This window comes from Papaver somniferum, unplaced genomic scaffold (assembly GCF_003573695.1).
Source record: "Papaver somniferum cultivar HN1 unplaced genomic scaffold, ASM357369v1 unplaced-scaffold_10, whole genome shotgun sequence".
Classification (NCBI taxonomy): Eukaryota; Viridiplantae; Streptophyta; class Magnoliopsida; order Ranunculales; family Papaveraceae; genus Papaver; species Papaver somniferum.
This window is the reverse complement of record NW_020618825.1, coordinates 805,919-823,531: the sequence shown is the minus strand read 5'-3', so window position 1 is coordinate 823,531 and position 17,613 is coordinate 805,919. Positions and strand designations below refer to the sequence as shown.

The 17,613-nt window shown below is 40.7% G+C and overlaps 22 non-coding genes and 11 pseudogenes across 22 annotated transcripts; all 33 read right to left on the bottom strand.

The window, feature by feature from the left end:
* Positions 1–127: 127 nt before the first annotated feature.
* Positions 128–246, bottom strand: LOC113327141. The gene has a single exon (XR_003348804.1). It is a non-coding gene; the product is annotated as a 5S ribosomal RNA (ribosomal RNA).
* Positions 247–615: 369 nt separating this feature from the next.
* LOC113327437 lies at positions 616–734 on the bottom strand. Its single transcript, XR_003348938.1, has one exon. It is a non-coding gene; the product is annotated as a 5S ribosomal RNA (ribosomal RNA).
* A 369-nt stretch (positions 735–1,103) lies between these two features.
* Positions 1,104–1,222, bottom strand: LOC113327089. Its single transcript, XR_003348750.1, has one exon. It is a non-coding gene; the product is annotated as a 5S ribosomal RNA (ribosomal RNA).
* Positions 1,223–1,587: 365 nt separating this feature from the next.
* On the bottom strand, positions 1,588–1,706 carry LOC113327463. The gene has a single exon (XR_003348944.1). It is a non-coding gene; the product is annotated as a 5S ribosomal RNA (ribosomal RNA).
* A 372-nt stretch (positions 1,707–2,078) lies between these two features.
* LOC113327154 lies at positions 2,079–2,197 on the bottom strand. Its single transcript, XR_003348816.1, has one exon. It is a non-coding gene; the product is annotated as a 5S ribosomal RNA (ribosomal RNA).
* A 372-nt stretch (positions 2,198–2,569) lies between these two features.
* Positions 2,570–2,688, bottom strand: LOC113327069. Its single transcript, XR_003348729.1, has one exon. It is a non-coding gene; the product is annotated as a 5S ribosomal RNA (ribosomal RNA).
* A 376-nt stretch (positions 2,689–3,064) lies between these two features.
* LOC113327045 lies at positions 3,065–3,183 on the bottom strand. Its single transcript, XR_003348705.1, has one exon. It is a non-coding gene; the product is annotated as a 5S ribosomal RNA (ribosomal RNA).
* Positions 3,184–3,555: 372 nt separating this feature from the next.
* Positions 3,556–3,674, bottom strand: LOC113327100. Its single transcript, XR_003348760.1, has one exon. It is a non-coding gene; the product is annotated as a 5S ribosomal RNA (ribosomal RNA).
* Positions 3,675–4,048: 374 nt separating this feature from the next.
* LOC113327245 lies at positions 4,049–4,167 on the bottom strand. The gene has a single exon (XR_003348908.1). It is a non-coding gene; the product is annotated as a 5S ribosomal RNA (ribosomal RNA).
* A 373-nt stretch (positions 4,168–4,540) lies between these two features.
* LOC113327053 lies at positions 4,541–4,659 on the bottom strand. Its single transcript, XR_003348712.1, has one exon. It is a non-coding gene; the product is annotated as a 5S ribosomal RNA (ribosomal RNA).
* A 376-nt stretch (positions 4,660–5,035) lies between these two features.
* On the bottom strand, positions 5,036–5,154 carry LOC113327209. The gene has a single exon (XR_003348873.1). It is a non-coding gene; the product is annotated as a 5S ribosomal RNA (ribosomal RNA).
* Positions 5,155–5,516: 362 nt separating this feature from the next.
* On the bottom strand, positions 5,517–5,635 carry LOC113327185. Its single transcript, XR_003348846.1, has one exon. It is a non-coding gene; the product is annotated as a 5S ribosomal RNA (ribosomal RNA).
* A 374-nt stretch (positions 5,636–6,009) lies between these two features.
* LOC113327335 lies at positions 6,010–6,128 on the bottom strand (annotated as a pseudogene).
* Positions 6,129–6,503: 375 nt separating this feature from the next.
* LOC113327282 lies at positions 6,504–6,622 on the bottom strand (annotated as a pseudogene).
* A 700-nt stretch (positions 6,623–7,322) lies between these two features.
* Positions 7,323–7,441, bottom strand: LOC113327229. The gene has a single exon (XR_003348892.1). It is a non-coding gene; the product is annotated as a 5S ribosomal RNA (ribosomal RNA).
* Positions 7,442–7,818: 377 nt separating this feature from the next.
* Positions 7,819–7,937, bottom strand: LOC113327290 (annotated as a pseudogene).
* A 377-nt stretch (positions 7,938–8,314) lies between these two features.
* LOC113327251 lies at positions 8,315–8,433 on the bottom strand. The gene has a single exon (XR_003348914.1). It is a non-coding gene; the product is annotated as a 5S ribosomal RNA (ribosomal RNA).
* A 374-nt stretch (positions 8,434–8,807) lies between these two features.
* On the bottom strand, positions 8,808–8,926 carry LOC113327327 (annotated as a pseudogene).
* A 375-nt stretch (positions 8,927–9,301) lies between these two features.
* On the bottom strand, positions 9,302–9,420 carry LOC113327153. The gene has a single exon (XR_003348815.1). It is a non-coding gene; the product is annotated as a 5S ribosomal RNA (ribosomal RNA).
* Positions 9,421–9,797: 377 nt separating this feature from the next.
* On the bottom strand, positions 9,798–9,916 carry LOC113327289 (annotated as a pseudogene).
* Positions 9,917–10,293: 377 nt separating this feature from the next.
* On the bottom strand, positions 10,294–10,412 carry LOC113327047. Its single transcript, XR_003348707.1, has one exon. It is a non-coding gene; the product is annotated as a 5S ribosomal RNA (ribosomal RNA).
* A 376-nt stretch (positions 10,413–10,788) lies between these two features.
* On the bottom strand, positions 10,789–10,907 carry LOC113327260 (annotated as a pseudogene).
* A 375-nt stretch (positions 10,908–11,282) lies between these two features.
* On the bottom strand, positions 11,283–11,401 carry LOC113327263. Its single transcript, XR_003348916.1, has one exon. It is a non-coding gene; the product is annotated as a 5S ribosomal RNA (ribosomal RNA).
* Positions 11,402–11,773: 372 nt separating this feature from the next.
* On the bottom strand, positions 11,774–11,892 carry LOC113327436. Its single transcript, XR_003348937.1, has one exon. It is a non-coding gene; the product is annotated as a 5S ribosomal RNA (ribosomal RNA).
* A 373-nt stretch (positions 11,893–12,265) lies between these two features.
* On the bottom strand, positions 12,266–12,384 carry LOC113327368. Its single transcript, XR_003348929.1, has one exon. It is a non-coding gene; the product is annotated as a 5S ribosomal RNA (ribosomal RNA).
* Positions 12,385–12,761: 377 nt separating this feature from the next.
* LOC113327409 lies at positions 12,762–12,880 on the bottom strand (annotated as a pseudogene).
* Positions 12,881–13,753: 873 nt separating this feature from the next.
* Positions 13,754–13,872, bottom strand: LOC113327228. Its single transcript, XR_003348891.1, has one exon. It is a non-coding gene; the product is annotated as a 5S ribosomal RNA (ribosomal RNA).
* A 378-nt stretch (positions 13,873–14,250) lies between these two features.
* On the bottom strand, positions 14,251–14,369 carry LOC113327385 (annotated as a pseudogene).
* A 376-nt stretch (positions 14,370–14,745) lies between these two features.
* LOC113327334 lies at positions 14,746–14,864 on the bottom strand. The gene has a single exon (XR_003348926.1). It is a non-coding gene; the product is annotated as a 5S ribosomal RNA (ribosomal RNA).
* Positions 14,865–15,240: 376 nt separating this feature from the next.
* Positions 15,241–15,359, bottom strand: LOC113327369 (annotated as a pseudogene).
* Positions 15,360–15,735: 376 nt separating this feature from the next.
* Positions 15,736–15,854, bottom strand: LOC113327389 (annotated as a pseudogene).
* An 873-nt stretch (positions 15,855–16,727) lies between these two features.
* Positions 16,728–16,846, bottom strand: LOC113327216. Its single transcript, XR_003348879.1, has one exon. It is a non-coding gene; the product is annotated as a 5S ribosomal RNA (ribosomal RNA).
* A 377-nt stretch (positions 16,847–17,223) lies between these two features.
* LOC113327384 lies at positions 17,224–17,342 on the bottom strand (annotated as a pseudogene).
* Between the last annotated feature and the right edge of the window lie 271 nt (positions 17,343–17,613).

Here is a 17,613-nt window from a genome sequence, read left to right as displayed (position 1 = left end):
GGGGGGGGCCTCCCAGTCTTCGTGCCATAAAAACCCATTCTTTCTCTCGGGTAATCCCTTCGCTAACTAGTCGGCTCGCAGCCATACGGAAAACCGCTAAAAAAAATTGCAAAAAAAATAAAAAAAAAACAATCAGCACGAGGACTTCCCAAGAGGTCACCCACCTTAGTACTACTCTCGCTCAAGCACGCTTAACTGCAGAATTCTGATGGGTTCTGGTGCATTAGTGCTGGTATGATCGATTGCCGAAGATATTTTACCAAGTTTACTTCTTAACACGTCTCCAATGTATTGGTCCGAACTCCCCATTCGGCTATGAATTCTTCGTGCCAAGTCCGATTCGGGCAAATGATGGTTCGTTGGAAACATTATGGCGAGGAGAATCCTTTCGTGCAATTATTTCGGATTAACAACATCGTTTTGGTAGTATTTTAATAAAAAACTATTAAAATATTCAATTAAATGCACGTTTTTTGATGAATTCCAAAAACCTGGGGCGGGCGCCGTCCCAGGCTTCGTGCCATAAAAACCCATTCTTTCTCTCGGGTAATCCCTTCGCTAACTAGTCGGCTCGCGGCCATAAGGAAAACCGTTAAAAAAATGACAAAAAAAAAACGCAATCAACACGAGTACTTCCCAAGAGGTCACCCATCTTAGTACTACTCTCGCCCAAGCACGCTTAACTGTAGAGTTCTGATGGGTTCTGGTGCATTAGTGCTGGTATGATCGATTGCCAAGATATTTTACCAAGTTTACTTCTTAACATGTCTCCAATGTATTGGTCCGAACTGCCCATTCGGCTATTAATTCTTCGTGGAAAGTCTGATTCAGGCAAATGATGGTTCGTTGGAAACATTATGGCGAGGAGAATCCTTTCGTGCAATTATTTTGGATTAACAACCTCGTTTTGGTAGTATTTTAATAAAAACTATTAAAATATTCAATTAAATGCACGTTTTTTGATAAATTCTAAAAACCTGGGGCGGGCGCCCTCCCAGTCTTCGTGCCATAAAAACCCATTCTTTCTCTCGCGTAATCCCTTCGCTAACTAGTCGGCTCGCAGTCATAAGGAAAACCGCTAAAAAAATGGCAAAAAAAAAAAACGCAATCAACACGAGGACTTCCCAAGAGGTCACCCATCTTAGTACTAATCTCTCCCAAGCACGCTTAACTGTAGAGTTCTGATGGGTTCTGGTGCATTAGTGCTGGTATGATCGATTGCCAAGATATTTTACCAAGTTTACTTCTTAACACGTCTCCAATGTATTGGTCCGAACTCCCTATTCGGCTATTAATTCTTCGTGGAAAGTCCGATTCAGGCAAATGATGGTTCGTTGGAAACATTATGGCGAGGAGAATCCTTTCGTGCAATTATATTGGATTAACAACCTCGTTTTGGTAGTATTTTAATAAAAACTATTAAAATATTCAATTAAATGCACGTTTTTTGATGAATTCTAAAAACCTGGGGCGGTCGCCCTCCCAGGCTTCGTGCCATAAAAACCCATTCTTTTTCTCGGGTAATCCCATCGCTAACTAGTCGGCTCGCAGCCATAAGGAAAACCGCTAAAAAAATGGCAAAAAAAAGGCAATCAACACGAGGACTTCCCAAGAGGTCACCCATCTTAGTACTACTCTCGCCCAAGCACGCTTAACTGCAGAGCTCTGATGGGTACTGGTGCATTAGTGCTGGTATGATCGATTGCTGAAGGTATTTTACCAAGTTTACTTCTTAACACGTCTCCAATGTATTGGTCCGAACTCCCCATTCGGTTATTAATTCTTCGTGGCAAGTCTGATTCGGGCAAATGATGGTTCGTTGGAAACGTTATGGCGAGGAGAATTCTTTCGTGCAATTATTTCGAATTAACAACCTCGTTTTGGTAGTATTTTAATAAAAAACTATTAAAATATTCAATTAAATGCACGTTTTTTGATGAATTCCAAAAACCTGGGGCGGGCGCCCTCCCAGGCTTCGTGCCATAAAAACCCATTCTTTCTCTCGGGTAATCCCTTCGCTAACTAGTCGGCTCGCAGCCTTAAGGAAAACCGCTAAAAAAATGGCAAAAAAAAGAAAAGGCAATCAACACAAGGACTTCCCAAGAGGTCACCCATCTTAGTACTACTCTCTCCCAAGCACGCTTAACTGCAGAGCTCTGATGGGTACTGGTGCATTAGTGCTGGTATGATCGATTGCTAAAGGTATTTTACCAAGTTTACTTCTTAACACGTCTCCAATGTATTGGTCCGAACTCCCCATTCGGTTATTAATTCTTCGTGGCAAGTCTGATTCGGGCAAATGATGGTTCGTTGGAAACGTTATGGCGAGGAGAATTCTTTCGTGCAATTATTTCGAATTAACAACCTCGTTTTGGTAGTATTTTAATAAAAAACTATTAAAATATTCAATTAAATGCACGTTTTTTGATGAATTCCAAAAACCTGGGGCGGGCGCCCTCCCAGGCTTCGTGCCATAAAAACCCATTCTTTCTCTCGGGTAATCCCTTCGCTAACTAGTCGGCTCGCAGCCTTAAGGAAAACCGCTAAAAAAATGGCAAAAAAAAGAAAAGGCAATCAACACAAGGACTTCCCAAGAGGTCACCCATCTTAGTACTACTCTCTCCCAAGCACGCTTAACTGTAGAGTTCTGATGGGTTCTGGTGCATTAGTGCTGGTATGATCGATTGCCGAAGATATTTTACCAAGTTTACTTCTTAACACGTCTCCAATGTATTGGTCCGAACTCCGCATTCGGCTTTTAATTCTTCGTGGAAAGTCCGATTCGGGCAAATGATGGTTCGTTGGAAACGTTATGGCGAGGAGAATCCTTTCGTGCAATTATTTCGGATTAACAACCTCGTTTTGGTAGTATTTTAATAAAAAACTATTAAAATATTCAATTAAATGCACGTTTATGGATGAATTCCAAAAACTTGGGGCGGGCGCCCTCCCAGGCTTCGTGCCATAAAAACCCATTCTTTCTCTCGGGTAATCCCTTCAATAACTAGTCGGCTCGCATCCATAAGGAAAACCGCTAAAAAAATGGCAAAAAAATAAAATAAAAGGCAATCAACACGAGGACTTCCCAAGAGGTCACCCATCTTAGTACTACTCTCGCCCAAGCACGCTTAGCTGCAGAGTTCTGATGGGTTTTGGTGCATTAGTGCTGGTATGATCGATTGTCGAAGATATTTTACCAAGTTTACTTCTTAGCACGTCTCAAATGTGTTGGGCCGAACTCCCCATTCGGCTATTAATTCTTCGTGGCAAGTCCGATTCGGGCAAATGATGGTTCGTTGGAAAAATTATGGCGAGGAGAATCCATTCGTGCAATTATTTTGGATTAACAGCCTCGTTTTGATAGTATTTTAATAAAAAACTATTAAAATATTCAATTAAATGCACGTTTTTGGATGAATTCCAAAAACCTGGGGTGGGCGCCCTCCCAGGCTTCGTGCCATAAAAACCCATTCTTTCTCTCGGGTAATCCCTTCGCACTAGTCGGCTCGCAGCCATAAGGAAAACCGCTAAAAAAATGGCAAAAAAATAAAAAAAGGAAATCAACACGAGGACTTCCCAAGAGGTCACCCATCTTAGTACTACTCTCGCCCAAGCACGCTTAACTGCAGAGTTCTGATGGGTTCTGGTGCATTAGTGCTGGTATGATCGATTGCCGAAAATATTTTACTAAGTTTACTTCTTAACCCGTCTCAAATGTATTGGTCCGAACTCCCCATTCGGCTATTAATTCTTCGTGGCAAGTCCGATTCGGGCAAATGATACTTCGTTGGAAACGTTATGGCGAGGAGAATCCTTTCGTGTAACTATTTTGGATTAACAACCTCGTTTTGGTAGTATTTTAATAAAAGCTATTAAAATATCCAATTAAATGCACGTTTTTGGATGAATTCCAAAAACCTGGGGTGGGCGCCCTCCCAGGCTTCGTGCCATAAAAACCATTCTTTCTCTCGGGTAATCCCTTCGCTAACTATTCGGCTCGCATTCATAAGGAAAACCGCTAAAAAAATGGCAAAATAAAATAAGAAAAGGCAATCAAAACGAGGACTTCCCAAGAGGTCACCTATCTTAGTACTACTCTCGCCCAAGCACGATAAACTGCAGAGTTCTGATGGGTACTGGTGCATTAGTGCTGGTATGATCGATTGCTGAAAGTATTTTACCAAGTTTACTACTTAACACGTCTCCAATATATTGGTCCAGACTCCCCATTCGGCTATTAATTCTTCGTGGCAAGTCCGATTCGGGCAAATGATGGTTCGTTGGAAACGTTATGCCGAGGAGAATCCTTTCTTGCAATTAATTTGGATTAACAACCTCGTTTTGGTAGTATTTTAATAAAAAACTATTAAAATATTCAATTAAATGCACGTTTTTGGATGACTTCCAAAAACCTGGGGCGGACGCCCTCTCAGGCTTCGTGCCATAAAAACCCACTTTCTCTCGGGTAATCCCTTCGCTAACTAGTCGGCTCGCAGCCATAAGGAAAACCGCTAAAAAAATGGCAAAAAAAATAAAAAAAGGCAATCAACACAAGGACCTCCCAAGAGGTCACCCATCTTAGTACTACTCTCGCCCAAGCACGCTTAACTGCAGAGTTCTGATGGGTTCTGGTGCATTAGTGCATGTATGATCGATTGCCGAAGATATTTTACAAAGTTTACTTCTTAACACGTCTCCAACGTATTGGTCTGAATTCCCCATTCGGCTATTAATTCTTTGTGGCAAGTCCGATTCGGGCAAATGATGGTTCATTGGAAACATTATGCCGAGGAGAATCATTTCGTGCAATTATTTTGGATTAACAACCTCGTTTTGGTAGTATTTTAATAAAAAACTATTAAAATATTCAATTAAATGCACGTTTTTGGATGAATTCCAAAAACCTGGGGCGGGCGCCCTCCCAGACTTCGTCCCATAAAAACCCATTCTTTCTCTCGGGTAATCCCTTCGCTAACTATTCGGCTCGCAGTCATAAGGAAAACCGCTAAAAAAGATGGCAAAATAAAAAAAAAAAGGCAATCAAAACGAGGACTTCCCAAGAGGTCACCTATCTTAGTACTACTCTCGTCCAAGCACGCTTAACTGCAGAGTTATGATGGGTTCTGGTGCATTAGTGCTGGTATGATCGACTGCCGAAGATATTTTACGAAGTTTACTTCTTAACACGTCTCCAATGTATTGGTCCGAACTCCCCATTCGGCTATTAATTCTTCGTGGCAAGTCCGATTCGGGCAAATGATGGTTCGTTGGAAACGTTATGGCGAGGAGAATCCTTTCGTGCAATTATTTTGGATTAACAACCTCGTTTTGGTAGTATTTTAATAAAAACTATTAAAATATTCGATTAAATGCACGTTTTTTGGTGAATTCCAAAAACCTGAGGCGGGCGCCCTCCTAGGATTCGTGCCATAAAAACCCATTCTTTCTCTCGGGTAATCCCTTCGCTAAGTAGTCGGCTCGCAACCATAAGGAAAACCGCTAAAAAAACAAAAAAAGGCAATCAACATGAGGACCTCCCAAGAGATCACCCATCTTAGTACTACTCTCGCCCAAGCACGCTTAACTGCAGAGTTCTGATAGGTTCCGGTGCATTAGTGCTGGTATGATCAATTGCCGAAGATATTTTACCAAGTTTATTTCTTAACACGTCTCCAATGTATTGGTCCGAACTCCCCATTCGACTATTAATTCTTCATGGAAAGTCTGATTCGGGCATATGATGGTTCGTTAGAAACATTATGGCGAGGAGAATCCTTTCGTGCAATTATTTTGGATTAACAACCTCGTTTTGGTAGTATTTTATAAAAACTATTAAAATATTCAATTAAATGCACGTTTTTGGATGAATTCCAAAAACCTGGGGCGGGCACCCTCCCAGGCTTCGTGCCATAAAAACCCATTCTTTCACTCGGGTAATCCCTTCGCTAACTATTCGGCTCGCAGTCATAAGGAAAACCGCTAAAAAAATGGCAAAATAAAATAAAAAAAGGAAATCAAAACGAGGACTTCCCAAGCGGTCACCCATCTTAGTACTAATATCGTCCAAGCACGCTTAACTGTAGAGTTCTGATGAGTACTGGTGTATTAGTGCTGGTATGATCGATTACTGAAAGTATTTTACCAAGTTTACTACTTAACACGTCTCCAATGTATTGGTCCGAATTCCCCATTCGGCTATTAATTCTTCGTGGCATGTCCGATTCGGGAAAATGATGGTTCGTTGGAAACGTTATGGCGAGCAGAATCCTTTCGTGCAATTATTTTGGATTAACAACCTCGTTTTGGTAGTATTTTAATAAAAAACTATTAAAATATTCAATTAAATGCACGTTTTTGGATGAATTCCAAAAACCTGGGGCGGGCGCTCTCCCAGGCTTCGTGCCATAAAAACCCATTCTTTCTCTTGGGTAATCCCTGTGATAACTAGTCGGCTCGCAGCCATAAGGAAAACCGCTAAAAAAATGGCAAAAAAAATAAAAAAAAGCAATCAACACGAGGACTTCCCAAGAGGTCACCCATCTTAATACTACTCTCGCCCAAGCACGCTTAACTGCAGAGTTCTGACGGGTTATGGTGAATTATTACTGGTATGATCGATTACCGAAGATATTTTACCAAGTTTACTACTTAACACGTCTCAAATGTATTGGTCCGAACTCCCCATTCGGCTATTAACTCTTCGTGGCAAGTCTGATTCGGGCAAATGATGGTTCGTTGGAAACATTATGGCGAGGAGAATCCTTTCGTGCAATTATTTTGGATTAATAACCTCGTTTTGGTAGTATTTTAATAAAAACTATTAAAATATTCAATTAAACGCACGTTTTTGGATGAATTCAAAAAACCTGGGGCGGGCGCCCTCCCAGGCGTTGTGCCATAAAAACCCATTCTTTCACTCTGGTGCATTAGTGCTGGTATGATCGATTGCTGAAGGTATTTTATCAAAATTACTACTTAACACGTCTCAATGTATTGGTCCGAACTCCCCATTCGGCTATTAATTCTTCGTGGCAAGTCCGATTCGGGAAAATGATGGTTCGTTGGAAACATTATGGCGAGGAGAATCCTTTCGTGCAATTATTTTGGATTAACAACCTCGTTTTGGTAGTATTTTAATAAAAAACTATTAAAATATTCAATTAAATGCACGTTTTTGGATGAATTCCAAAAACCTGGGGAGGGCGCCCTCCCAGACTTCGTGCCATAAAAACCCATTCTTTCTCTCGGGTAATCCCTTCGCTAACTAGTCGGCTCGCAACCATAAGGAAAACCGCTAAAAAATGGCAAAAAAAATAAAAAAAGGCAATCAACACGAGGACCTCCCAGGAGGTCACCCATCTTAGTTCTACTTCCGCCCAAGCACGATTAACTGCAGAGTTCTGATGGGTACTGGTGCATTAGTGCTGGTATGATCGATTGCTGAAGATAATTTACCAAGTTTACTTCTTAACACGTCTCCAATGTATTGGTCTGAATTCCCCATTCGGCTATTAATTCTTCGTGGGAAGTCCGATTCGGGCAAATGATGGTTCGTTGGAAACATTATGGCGAGGAGAATCCTTTCGTGCAATTATTTTGGATTAACAACCTCGTTTTGGTAGTATTTTAATAAAAAATTATTAAAATATTCAATTAAATGCACGTTTTTGGATGAACTCCAAAAACCTGAGGAGGGCGCCCTCCCAGGCGTCGTGCCATAAAAACCCATTCTTTCACTCGGGTAATCCCTTCGCTAACTATTCGGCTCGCAGTCATAAGGAAAACCGCTAAAAAAAATGGCGAAATAAAATAAAAAAAGGCAATCAAAACGAGGACTTCCCAAGAGGTCACCCATCTCAGTACTACTCTCGCCCAAACACGCTTAACTGCATAATTCTGACGGGTACTGGTGCATTAGTGCTGGTATGATCGATTGCTGAAGGTATTTTATCAAAATTACTACTTAACACGTCTCCAATGTATTGGTCCGAACTCCCCATTCGGCTATTAATTCTTCGTGGCAAGTCCGATTCGGGCAAATGATGGTTCGCTGGAAACATTATGGCGAGGAGAATCCTTTCGTGCAATTATTTTGGGTTAACAACCTCGTTTTGGTAGTATTTTAATAAAAAACTATTAAAATATTCAATTAAATACACGTTTTTGGATGAATTCCAAAAACCTGGGACGGGCGCCCTCCCAGGCTTCGTTCCCTAAAAACCCATTCTTTCTCTCGGGTAATCCCTTCGCTAACTATTCGGCTCGCAGTCATAAGGAAAACCGCTAAAAAAAATGGCAAAAAAGATAAAAAAAAGGCAATCAACACGAGGACTTCCCAAGAGGTCACCCATCTTAATACTACTCTCGCCCAAGCACGCTTAACTGCAGAGTTCTGATGGGTTCTGGTGCATTAGTGCTGGTATGATCAATTGCCGAAGATATTTTACCAAGTTTACTTCTTAACACGTCTCCAATGTATTGGTCCGAACTCCCCATTCGGCTATTAATTCTTCGTGGCAAGTCTGATTCGGGAAAATGATGGTTCGTTGGAAACATTATGGCGAGGAGAATCCTTTCGTGCAATTATTTTGGATTAACAACCTCGTTTTGGTAGTATTTTAATAAAAACTATTAAAATATTCAATTAAATGCACGTTTTTGGATGAATTCCAAAAACCTGAGGCGGGCGCCCTCCCAGGTGTCGTGCCATAAAAACCTATTCTTTCACTCGGGTAATCCCTTCGCTAACTATTCGGCTCACAGTCATAAGGAAAACCGCTAAAAAAATGGCAAAATAAAATAAAAAAAGCAATCAAAACGAGGGCTTCCCAAGAGGTCACCCATCTCAGTACTACTCTCGCCCAAAGACGCTTAACTGCAAAGTTCTGACGGGTACTGGTGCATTAGTGCTGGTATGATCGATTTCTGAAGGTATTTTATCAAAATTACTACTTAACACGTCTCCAATGTATTGGTCCGAACTCCCCATTCGGCTATTAATTCTTCGTGGCAAGTCCGATTCGGGCAAATGATGGTTCGCTGGAAACATTATGGCGAGGAGAATCCTTTCGTGCAATTATTTTGGATTAACAACCTCGTTTTGGTAGTATTTTAATAAAAAACTATTAAAATATTCAATTAAATGCACGTTTTTGGATGAATTCCAAAAACCTGGGACGGGCGCCCTCCCAGGCTTCGTGCCTTAAAAACCCATTCTTTCTCTCGGATAATCCCTTCGCTAACTAGTCGGCTCGCAACCATAAGGAAAACCGCTAAAAAATGGCAAAAAAAAATAAAAAAAGGCAATCAACACGAGGACCTCCCAGGAGGTCACCCATCTTAGTTCTACTTCCGCCCAAGCACGCTTAACTGCAGAGTTCTGATGGGTTCTGGTGCATTAGTGTTGGTATGATCGATTGCTGAAGATAATTTACCAAGTTTACTTCTTAACACGTCTTCAATGTGTTGGTCTGAACTCCCCATTCGTCTATTAATTCTTCGTGGCAAGTCCTATTCGGGCAAATGATGGTTCGTTGGAAACATTATGGCGAGGAGAATCCTTTCGTGCAATTATTTTGGATTAACAACCTCGTTTTGGTAGTATTTTAATAAAAAATTATTAAAATATTCAATTAAATGCACGTTCTTGGATGAATTCCAAAAACCTGAGGAGGGCGCCCTCCTAGGCGTCGTGCCATAAAAACCCATTCTTTCACTCGGGTAATCCCTTCGCTAACTATTCGGCTCACAGTCATAAGGAAAACCGCTAAAAAAAATGGCGAAATAAAATTAAAAAAGGCAATCAAAACGAGGACTTCCCAAGAGGTCACCCATCTCAGTACTACTCTCGCCCAAACACGCTTAACTGCATAATTCTGACGGGTACTGGTGCATTAGTGCTGGTATGATCGATTGCTGAAGGTATTTTATCAAAATTACTACTTAACACGTCTCCAATGTATTGGTACGAACTCCCCATTCGGCTATTAATTCTACGTGGCAAGTCTGATTCGGCCAAATGATGGTTCGATGGAAACATTATGGCGAGGAGAATCCTTTCGTGCAATTATTTTGGGTTAACAACCTCGTTTTGGTAGTATTTTAATAAAAAACTATTAAAATATTCAATTAAATACACGGTTTTGGATGAATTCCAAAAACCTGGGACGGGCGCCCTCCCAGGCTTCGTTCCATAAAAACCCATTCTTCTCTCGGGTAATCCCTTCGCTAACTATTCGGCTCGCAGTCATAAGGAAAACCGCTAAAAAAAATGGGAAAAAGATAAAAAAAAAAGGCAATCAACACGAGGACTTTCCAAGAGGTCACCCATCTTAATACTACTCTCGCCCAAGCAAGCTTAACTGCAGAGTTCTGATGGGTCCTGGTGCATTAGTGCTGGTATGATCGATTGCCGAAGATATTTTACCAAGTTTACTTCTTAACACGTCTCCAATGTATTAGTCCGAACTCCCCATTCGGCTATTAATTCTTCGTGGCAAGTCCGATTTGGGAAAATGATGGTTCTTTGGAAACATTATGGCGAGGAGAATCCTTTCGTGCAATTATTTTTGGATTAACAACCTCGTTTTGGTAGTATTTTAATAAAAACTATTAAAATATTCAATTAAATGCACGTTTTTGGATGAATTCCAAAAACCTGAGGCGGGCACCCTCCCGGGCGTCGTGCCATAAAAACCCATTCTTTCACTCGGGTAATCCCTTCGCTAACTATTCGGCTCACAGTCATAAGGAAAACCGCTAAAACAAATGGTGAAATAAAATAAAAAAAGCAATCAAAACGAGGACTTCCCAAGAGGTCACCCATCTCAGTACTACTCTCGCCCAAAGACGCTTAACTACAAAGTTCTGACGGGTACTGGTGCATTAGTGCTGGTATGATCGATTGCTGAAGGTATTTTATCAAAATTACTACTGAACACGTCTCCAATGTATTGGTCCGAACTCCCCATTCGGCTATTAATTCTTCGTGGCAAGTCCGATTCGGGCAAATGATGGTTCGTTAGAAACATTATGGCGAGGAGAATCCTTTCGTGCAATTATTTTGGATTAACAACCTCGTTTTGGTAGTATTTTAATAAAAAACTATTAAAATATTCAATTAAATGCACGTTTTTGGATGAATTCCAAAAACCTGGGACGGGCGCCCTCCTAGGCTTCGTTCCATAAAAACCCATTATTTCTCTCGGGCAATCCCTTCGCTAACTATTCGGCTCGCAGTCATAAGGAAAACCGCTAAAAAAATGGCAAAAAAGATAAACTAAGGCAATCAACACGAGGACTTCCCAAGAGGTCACCCATCTTAATACTACTCTCGCCCAAGCACGCTTAACTGCAGAGTTCTGATGGGTTCTGGTGCATTAGTACTGGTATGATCGATTGCCGAAGATATTTTACCAAGTTTACTTCTTAACACGTCTCCAATGTATTGGTCCTAACTCCCCATTCGGCTATTAATTCTTCGTGGCAAGTCCGATTCGGGCAAATGATGGTTCGTTGGAAACATTATGGCGAGAATCCTTTCGTGCAATTATTTTGGATTAACAACCTCATTTTGGTAGTATTTTTATAAAAAACTATAAAAATATTCAATTAAATGCACGTCATTGGATGAATTCCAAAAACCTGGGGCGGGCGCCCTCCCAGGCTTCGTGCCATAAAAACCCATTGTTTCTCTCGGGTAATCCCTTCGCTAACTATTCGGCTCGCAGTCATAAGGAAAACCGCTAAAAAAATGGCAAAATAAAATAAAAAAGGCAATCAAAACGAGGACTTCCCAAGAGGTCACCTATCTTAGTACTACTCTCGCCCAAGCACGCTTAACTGCAGAGTTCTGATGGGTTCTGGTGCATTAGTGCTGGTATGATCGATTGCTGAAGATATTTTACCAAGTTTACTTCTTAACACGTCTCCAATGTATTGGTCCGAACTCCCCATTTGGCTATTAATTCTTCGTGGCAAGTCCGATTCGGGCAAATGATGGTTCGTTAGAAACATTATGGCGAGGAGAATCCTTTCGTGCAATTATTTTGGATTAACAACCTCGTTTTGGTAGTATTTTAATAAAAAACTATTAAAATATTCAATTAAATGCACGTTTTTTGGTGAATTCCAAAAACCTGGGGAGGGCGCCCTCCTAGGCTTCGTGACATAAAAACCCATTCTTTCTCTCGGGTAATACCTTCGCTAACTAGTCGGCTCGCAACCACAAGGAAAACCGCTAAAAAATGGCAAAAAAATAAAAAAAAGCAATCAACACGAGGACCTCCCAAGAGGTCACCCATCTTAGTACTACTCTCGCCCAAGCACGCTTAACTGCAGAGTTCTGATGGGTTCTTGTGCATTAGTGCTGGTATGATCGATTGCCGAAGATATTTTACCAAGTTTACTTCTTCGCACGTCTCCAATGTATTGGTCCGAACTCCCCATTCGGCTATTAATTCTTCGTGGCAAGTCCGATTCGGGCAAATGATGGTTCGTTGGAAACGTTATGGCGAGGAGAATCCTTTCGTGCAATTATTTTGGATTAACAACCTCGTTTTGGTAGTATTTTAATAAGAAACTATTAAAATATTCAAGTAAATGCACGTTTTTGGATGAATTCCAAAAACCTGAGGCGGGCGCCCTCCCAGGCGTCGTGCCATAAAAACCCATTCTTTCACTCGGGTAATACCTTCGCTAACTATTCGGCTCGCAGTCATAAGGAAAACCGCTAAAAAAATGGCAAAATAAAAATAAAAAAAGCCAATCAACACGAGAACTTCCCAAGAGGTCACCCATCTTAGTACTACTCTCTCACAAACACGCTTAACTGCAGAATTCTGATGGGTTCTGGTGCATTACTACTCGCATGATCGATTGCTGAAGTTATTTTACCATGTTCACTACTTAACACGTCTCCAATGTATTGGTCCGAACTCCCCATTCGGCTATTAATTCTTCGTGGCAAGTTCGATTCAGACAAATGATGGTTCGTTGGAAACGTTATGGCAAGGAGAATCCTTTCGTGCAATTATTTTGGATTAACAACCTCGTTTTGGTAGTATTTTAATAAAAACTATTAAAATATTCAATTAAATGCACGTTTTTGGATGAATTCCAAAAACCTGGGGAGCGCGCTCTCCAAGGCTTCATGCCATAAAAACCCATTCTTTCTCTCGGGTAATCCCTTCGCTAACTATTCGGTTCGCAGTCATAAGAAAAACCGCTAAAAAAATGGCAAAATAAAATAAAAAAGGCAATCAAAACGAGGATTTCCCAAGAGGTCACCCATCTTAGTACTTCTACTACTAGTAGTAGTAAGCTTAACTGCAGAGTTCTGATGGGTTCTGGTACATTAGTGCTGGTATGATCGATTGGCGAAGATATTTTACCAAGTTTACTTCTTAACACGTCTCCAATGTATTGGTCCGAACTCCCCATTCGGCTATTAATTCTTCGTGGAAAGTCCGATTCGGGAGAATGATGGTTCGTTGGAAACATTATGGAGAGGAGAATCCTTTCGTGCAATTATTTTGGAATAACAACCTCGTTTTGTTAGTATTTTAATAAAAAACTATTAAAGTATTCAATTAAATGCACGTTATTGGATGAATTCCAAAAACCGGGGGCGGGCGCCCTCCCAGACTTCATGCCATAAAAACCCATTCTTTCTCTCGGGTAATCCCTTCGCTAACTATTCGGCTCGCAGTCATAAGGAAAACCACTAAAAAAAAGGAAAAATAAAATAAAAAAAGGCAATCAACACAAGGACTTCCCAAGAGGCCACCCATCTTAGTACTACTCTCGCCCAAGCACGCTTAACTGCAGAGTTCTGATGGGTTCTGGTGCATTAGTGCTGGTATGATCGATTGCCGAAGATATTTTTACCAAGTTTACTTCTTAACACGTCTCCAAGGTATTGGTCCGAACTCCCCATTCGGTTATTAATTCTTCGTGGCAAGTCTGATTCGGGAAAATGATGGTTCGTTGGAAAAATTATGGCGAGGAGAATCCTTTCGTGCAATTATTTTGGATTAACAACCTCGTTTTGGTAGTATTTTAATAAAAAACTATAAAAAATATTCAATTAAATGCACGTTATTGGATGAATTCCAAAAACCTGGGGCCAGCGCCCTCCCAGGCTTCGTGCCATAAAAACCCATTCTTTCTCTCGGGTAATCCCTTCGCTCACTATTCGGCTCGCAGTCATAAGGAAAACCGCTAAAAAAATAGCAAAATAAAATAAAAAAAGGCAATCAAAACGAGGACTTCCCAAGATGTCAGCCATCTTAGTACTATTATCGCCCAAGCACGCTTAACTGCAGAGTTTCGATGGGTACTGGTGCATTAGTGCTGGTATGATCGATTGCTGAAGGTATTTTACCAAGTTTACTACATAACACGTCTCTAATGTATTGGTCTGAACTCCTCATTCGGCTATTAATTCTTCGTGGCAAGTCCAATTCAGGCAAATGATGGTTCGTTGGAAACGTTATGGCGAGGAGAATCCTTTCGTGCAATTATTTTGGATTAACAACCCCGTTTTGGTAGTATTTTAATAAAAAATTATTAAAATATTCAATTAAATGCACGTTTTTGGATGAATTCCAAAAACCGGGGGCGGGAGCCCTCCCAGACTTCATGCCATAAAAACCAATTCTTTCTCTCGGGTAATCCGTTCGCTAACTATTCGGCTCGCAGTCATAAGGAAAACCACTAAAAAAATGGCAAAATAAAATAAAAAAAGGCAATCAACACAAGGACTTCCCAAGAGGTCACCCATCTTAGTACTACTCTCACCCAAGCACGCTTAACTGCAGAGTTCTAATGGGTTCTGGTGCATTAGTGCTGGTATGATCGATTGCCGAAGATATTTTACCAAGTTTACTTCTTAACACGTCTCCAAGGTATTGGTCCGAACTCCCCATTCGGTTATTAATTCTTCGTGGCAAGTCTGATTCGGGAAAATGATGGTTCGTTGGAAAAATTATGGCGAGGAGAATCCTTTCGTGCAATTATTTTGGATTAACAACCTCGTTTTGGTAGTATTTTAATAAAAAACTATAAAAATATTCAATTAAATGCACGTTATTGGATGAATTCCAAAAACCTGGGGCCAGCGCCCTCCCAGGCTTCGTGCCATAAAAACCCATTCTTTCTCTCGGGTAATCCCTTCGCTCACTATTCGGCTCGCAGTCATAAGGAAAACCGCTAAAAAAATAGCAAAATAAAATAAAAAAAGGGAATCAAAACGAGGACTTCCCAAGATGTCAGCCATCTTAGTACTATTATCGCCCAAGCACGCTTAACTGCAGAGTTCTGATGGGTACTGGTGCATTAGTGCTGGTATGATCGATTGCTGAAGGTATTTTACCAAGTTTACTACATAACACGTCTCTAATGTATTGGTCTGAACTCCTCATTCGGCTATTAATTCTTCGTGGCAAGTCCAATTCAGGCAAATGATGGTTCGTTGGAAACGTTATGGCGAGGAGAATCCTTTCGTGCAATTATTTTGGATTAACAACCCCGTTTTGGTAGTATTTTAATAAAAAATTATTAAAATATTCAATTAAATGCACGTTTTTGGATGAATTCCAAAAACCGGGGGCGGGAGCCCTCCCAGACTTCATGCCATAAAAACCAATTCTTTCTCTCGGGTAATCCGTTCGCTAACTATTCGGCTCGCAGTCATAAGGAAAACCACTAAAAAAATGGCAAAATAAAATAAAAAAAGGCAATCAACACAAGGACTTCCCAAGAGGTCACCCATCTTAGTACTACTCTCTCACAAACACGCTTAACTGCAGAATTCTGATGGGTTCTGGTGCATTACTACTCGCATGATCGATTGCTGAAGTTATTTTACCATGTTCACTACTTAACACGTCTCCAATGTATTGGTCCGAACTCCCCATTCGGCTATTAATTCTTCGTGGCAAGTTCGATTCAGACAAATGATGGTTCGTTGGAAACGTTATGGCAAGGAGAATCCTTTCGTGCAATTATTTTGGATTAACAACCTCGTTTTGGTAGTATTTTAATAAAAACTATTAAAATATTCAATTAAATGCACGTTTTTGGATGAATTCCAAAAACCTGGGGAGCGCGCTCTCCAAGGCTTCATGCCATAAAAACCCATTCTTTCTCTCGGGTAATCCCTTCGCTAACTATTCGGTTCGCAGTCATAAGAAAAACCGCTAAAAAAATGGCAAAATAAAATAAAAAAGGCAATCAAAACGAGGATTTCCCAAGAGGTCACCCATCTTAGTACTTCTACTACTAGTAGTAGTAAGCTTAACTGCAGAGTTCTGATGGGTTCTGGTACATTAGTGCTGGTATGATCGATTGGCGAAGATATTTTACCAAGTTTACTTCTTAACACGTCTCCAATGTATTGGTCCGAACTCCCCATTCGGCTATTAATTCTTCGTGGAAAGTCCGATTCGGGAGAATGATGGTTCGTTGGAAACATTATGGAGAGGAGAATCCTTTCGTGCAATTATTTTGGAATAACAACCTCGTTTTGTTAGTATTTTAATAAAAAACTATTAAAATATTCAATTAAATGCACGTTATTGGATGAATTCCAAAAACCGGGGGCGGGCGCCCTCCCAGACTTCATGCCATAAAAACCCATTCTTTCTCTCGGATAATCCCTTCGCTAACTATTCGGCTCGCAGTCATAAGGAAAACCACTAAAAAAAAGGAAAAATAAAATAAAAAAAGGCAATCAACACAAGGACTTCCCAAGAGGCCACCCATCTTAGTACTACTCTCGCCCAAGCACGCTTAACTGCAGAGTTCTGATGGGTTCTGGTGCATTAGTGCTGGTATGATCGATTGCCGAAGATATTTTTACCAAGTTTACTTCTTAACACGTCTCCAAGGTATTGGTCCGAACTCCCCATTCGGCTATTAATTCTTCGTGGCAAGTCTGATTCGGGAAAATGATGGTTCGTTGGAAAAATTATGGCGAGGAGAATCCTTTCGTGCAATTATTTTGGATTAACAACCTCGTTTTGGTAGTATTTTAATAAAAAACTATAAAAATATTCAATTAAATGCACGTTATTGGATGAATTCCAAAAACATGGGGCCAGCGCCCTCCCAGGCTTCGTGCCATAAAAACCCATTCTTTCTCTCGGGTAATCCCTTCGCTCACTATTCGGCTCGCAGTCATAAGGAAAACCGCTAAAAAAATAGCAAAATAAAATAAAAAAAGGCAATCAAAACGAGGACTTCCCAAGATGTCAGCCATCTTAGTACTATTATCGCCCAAGCACGCTTAACTGCAGAGTTTCGATGGGTACTGGTGCATTAGTGCTGGTATGATCGATTGCTGAAGGTATTTTACCAAGTTTACTACATAACACGTCTCTAATGTATTGGTCTGAACTCCTCATTCGGCTATTAATTCTTCGTGGCAAGTCCAATTCAGGCAAATGATGGTTCGTTGGAAACGTTATGGCGAGGAGAATCCTTTCGTGCAATTATTTTGGATTAACAACCCCGTTTTGGTAGTATTTTAATAAAAAATTATTAAAATATTCAATTAAATGCACGTTTTTGGATGAATTCCAAAAACCGGGGGCGGGAGCCCTCCCAGACTTC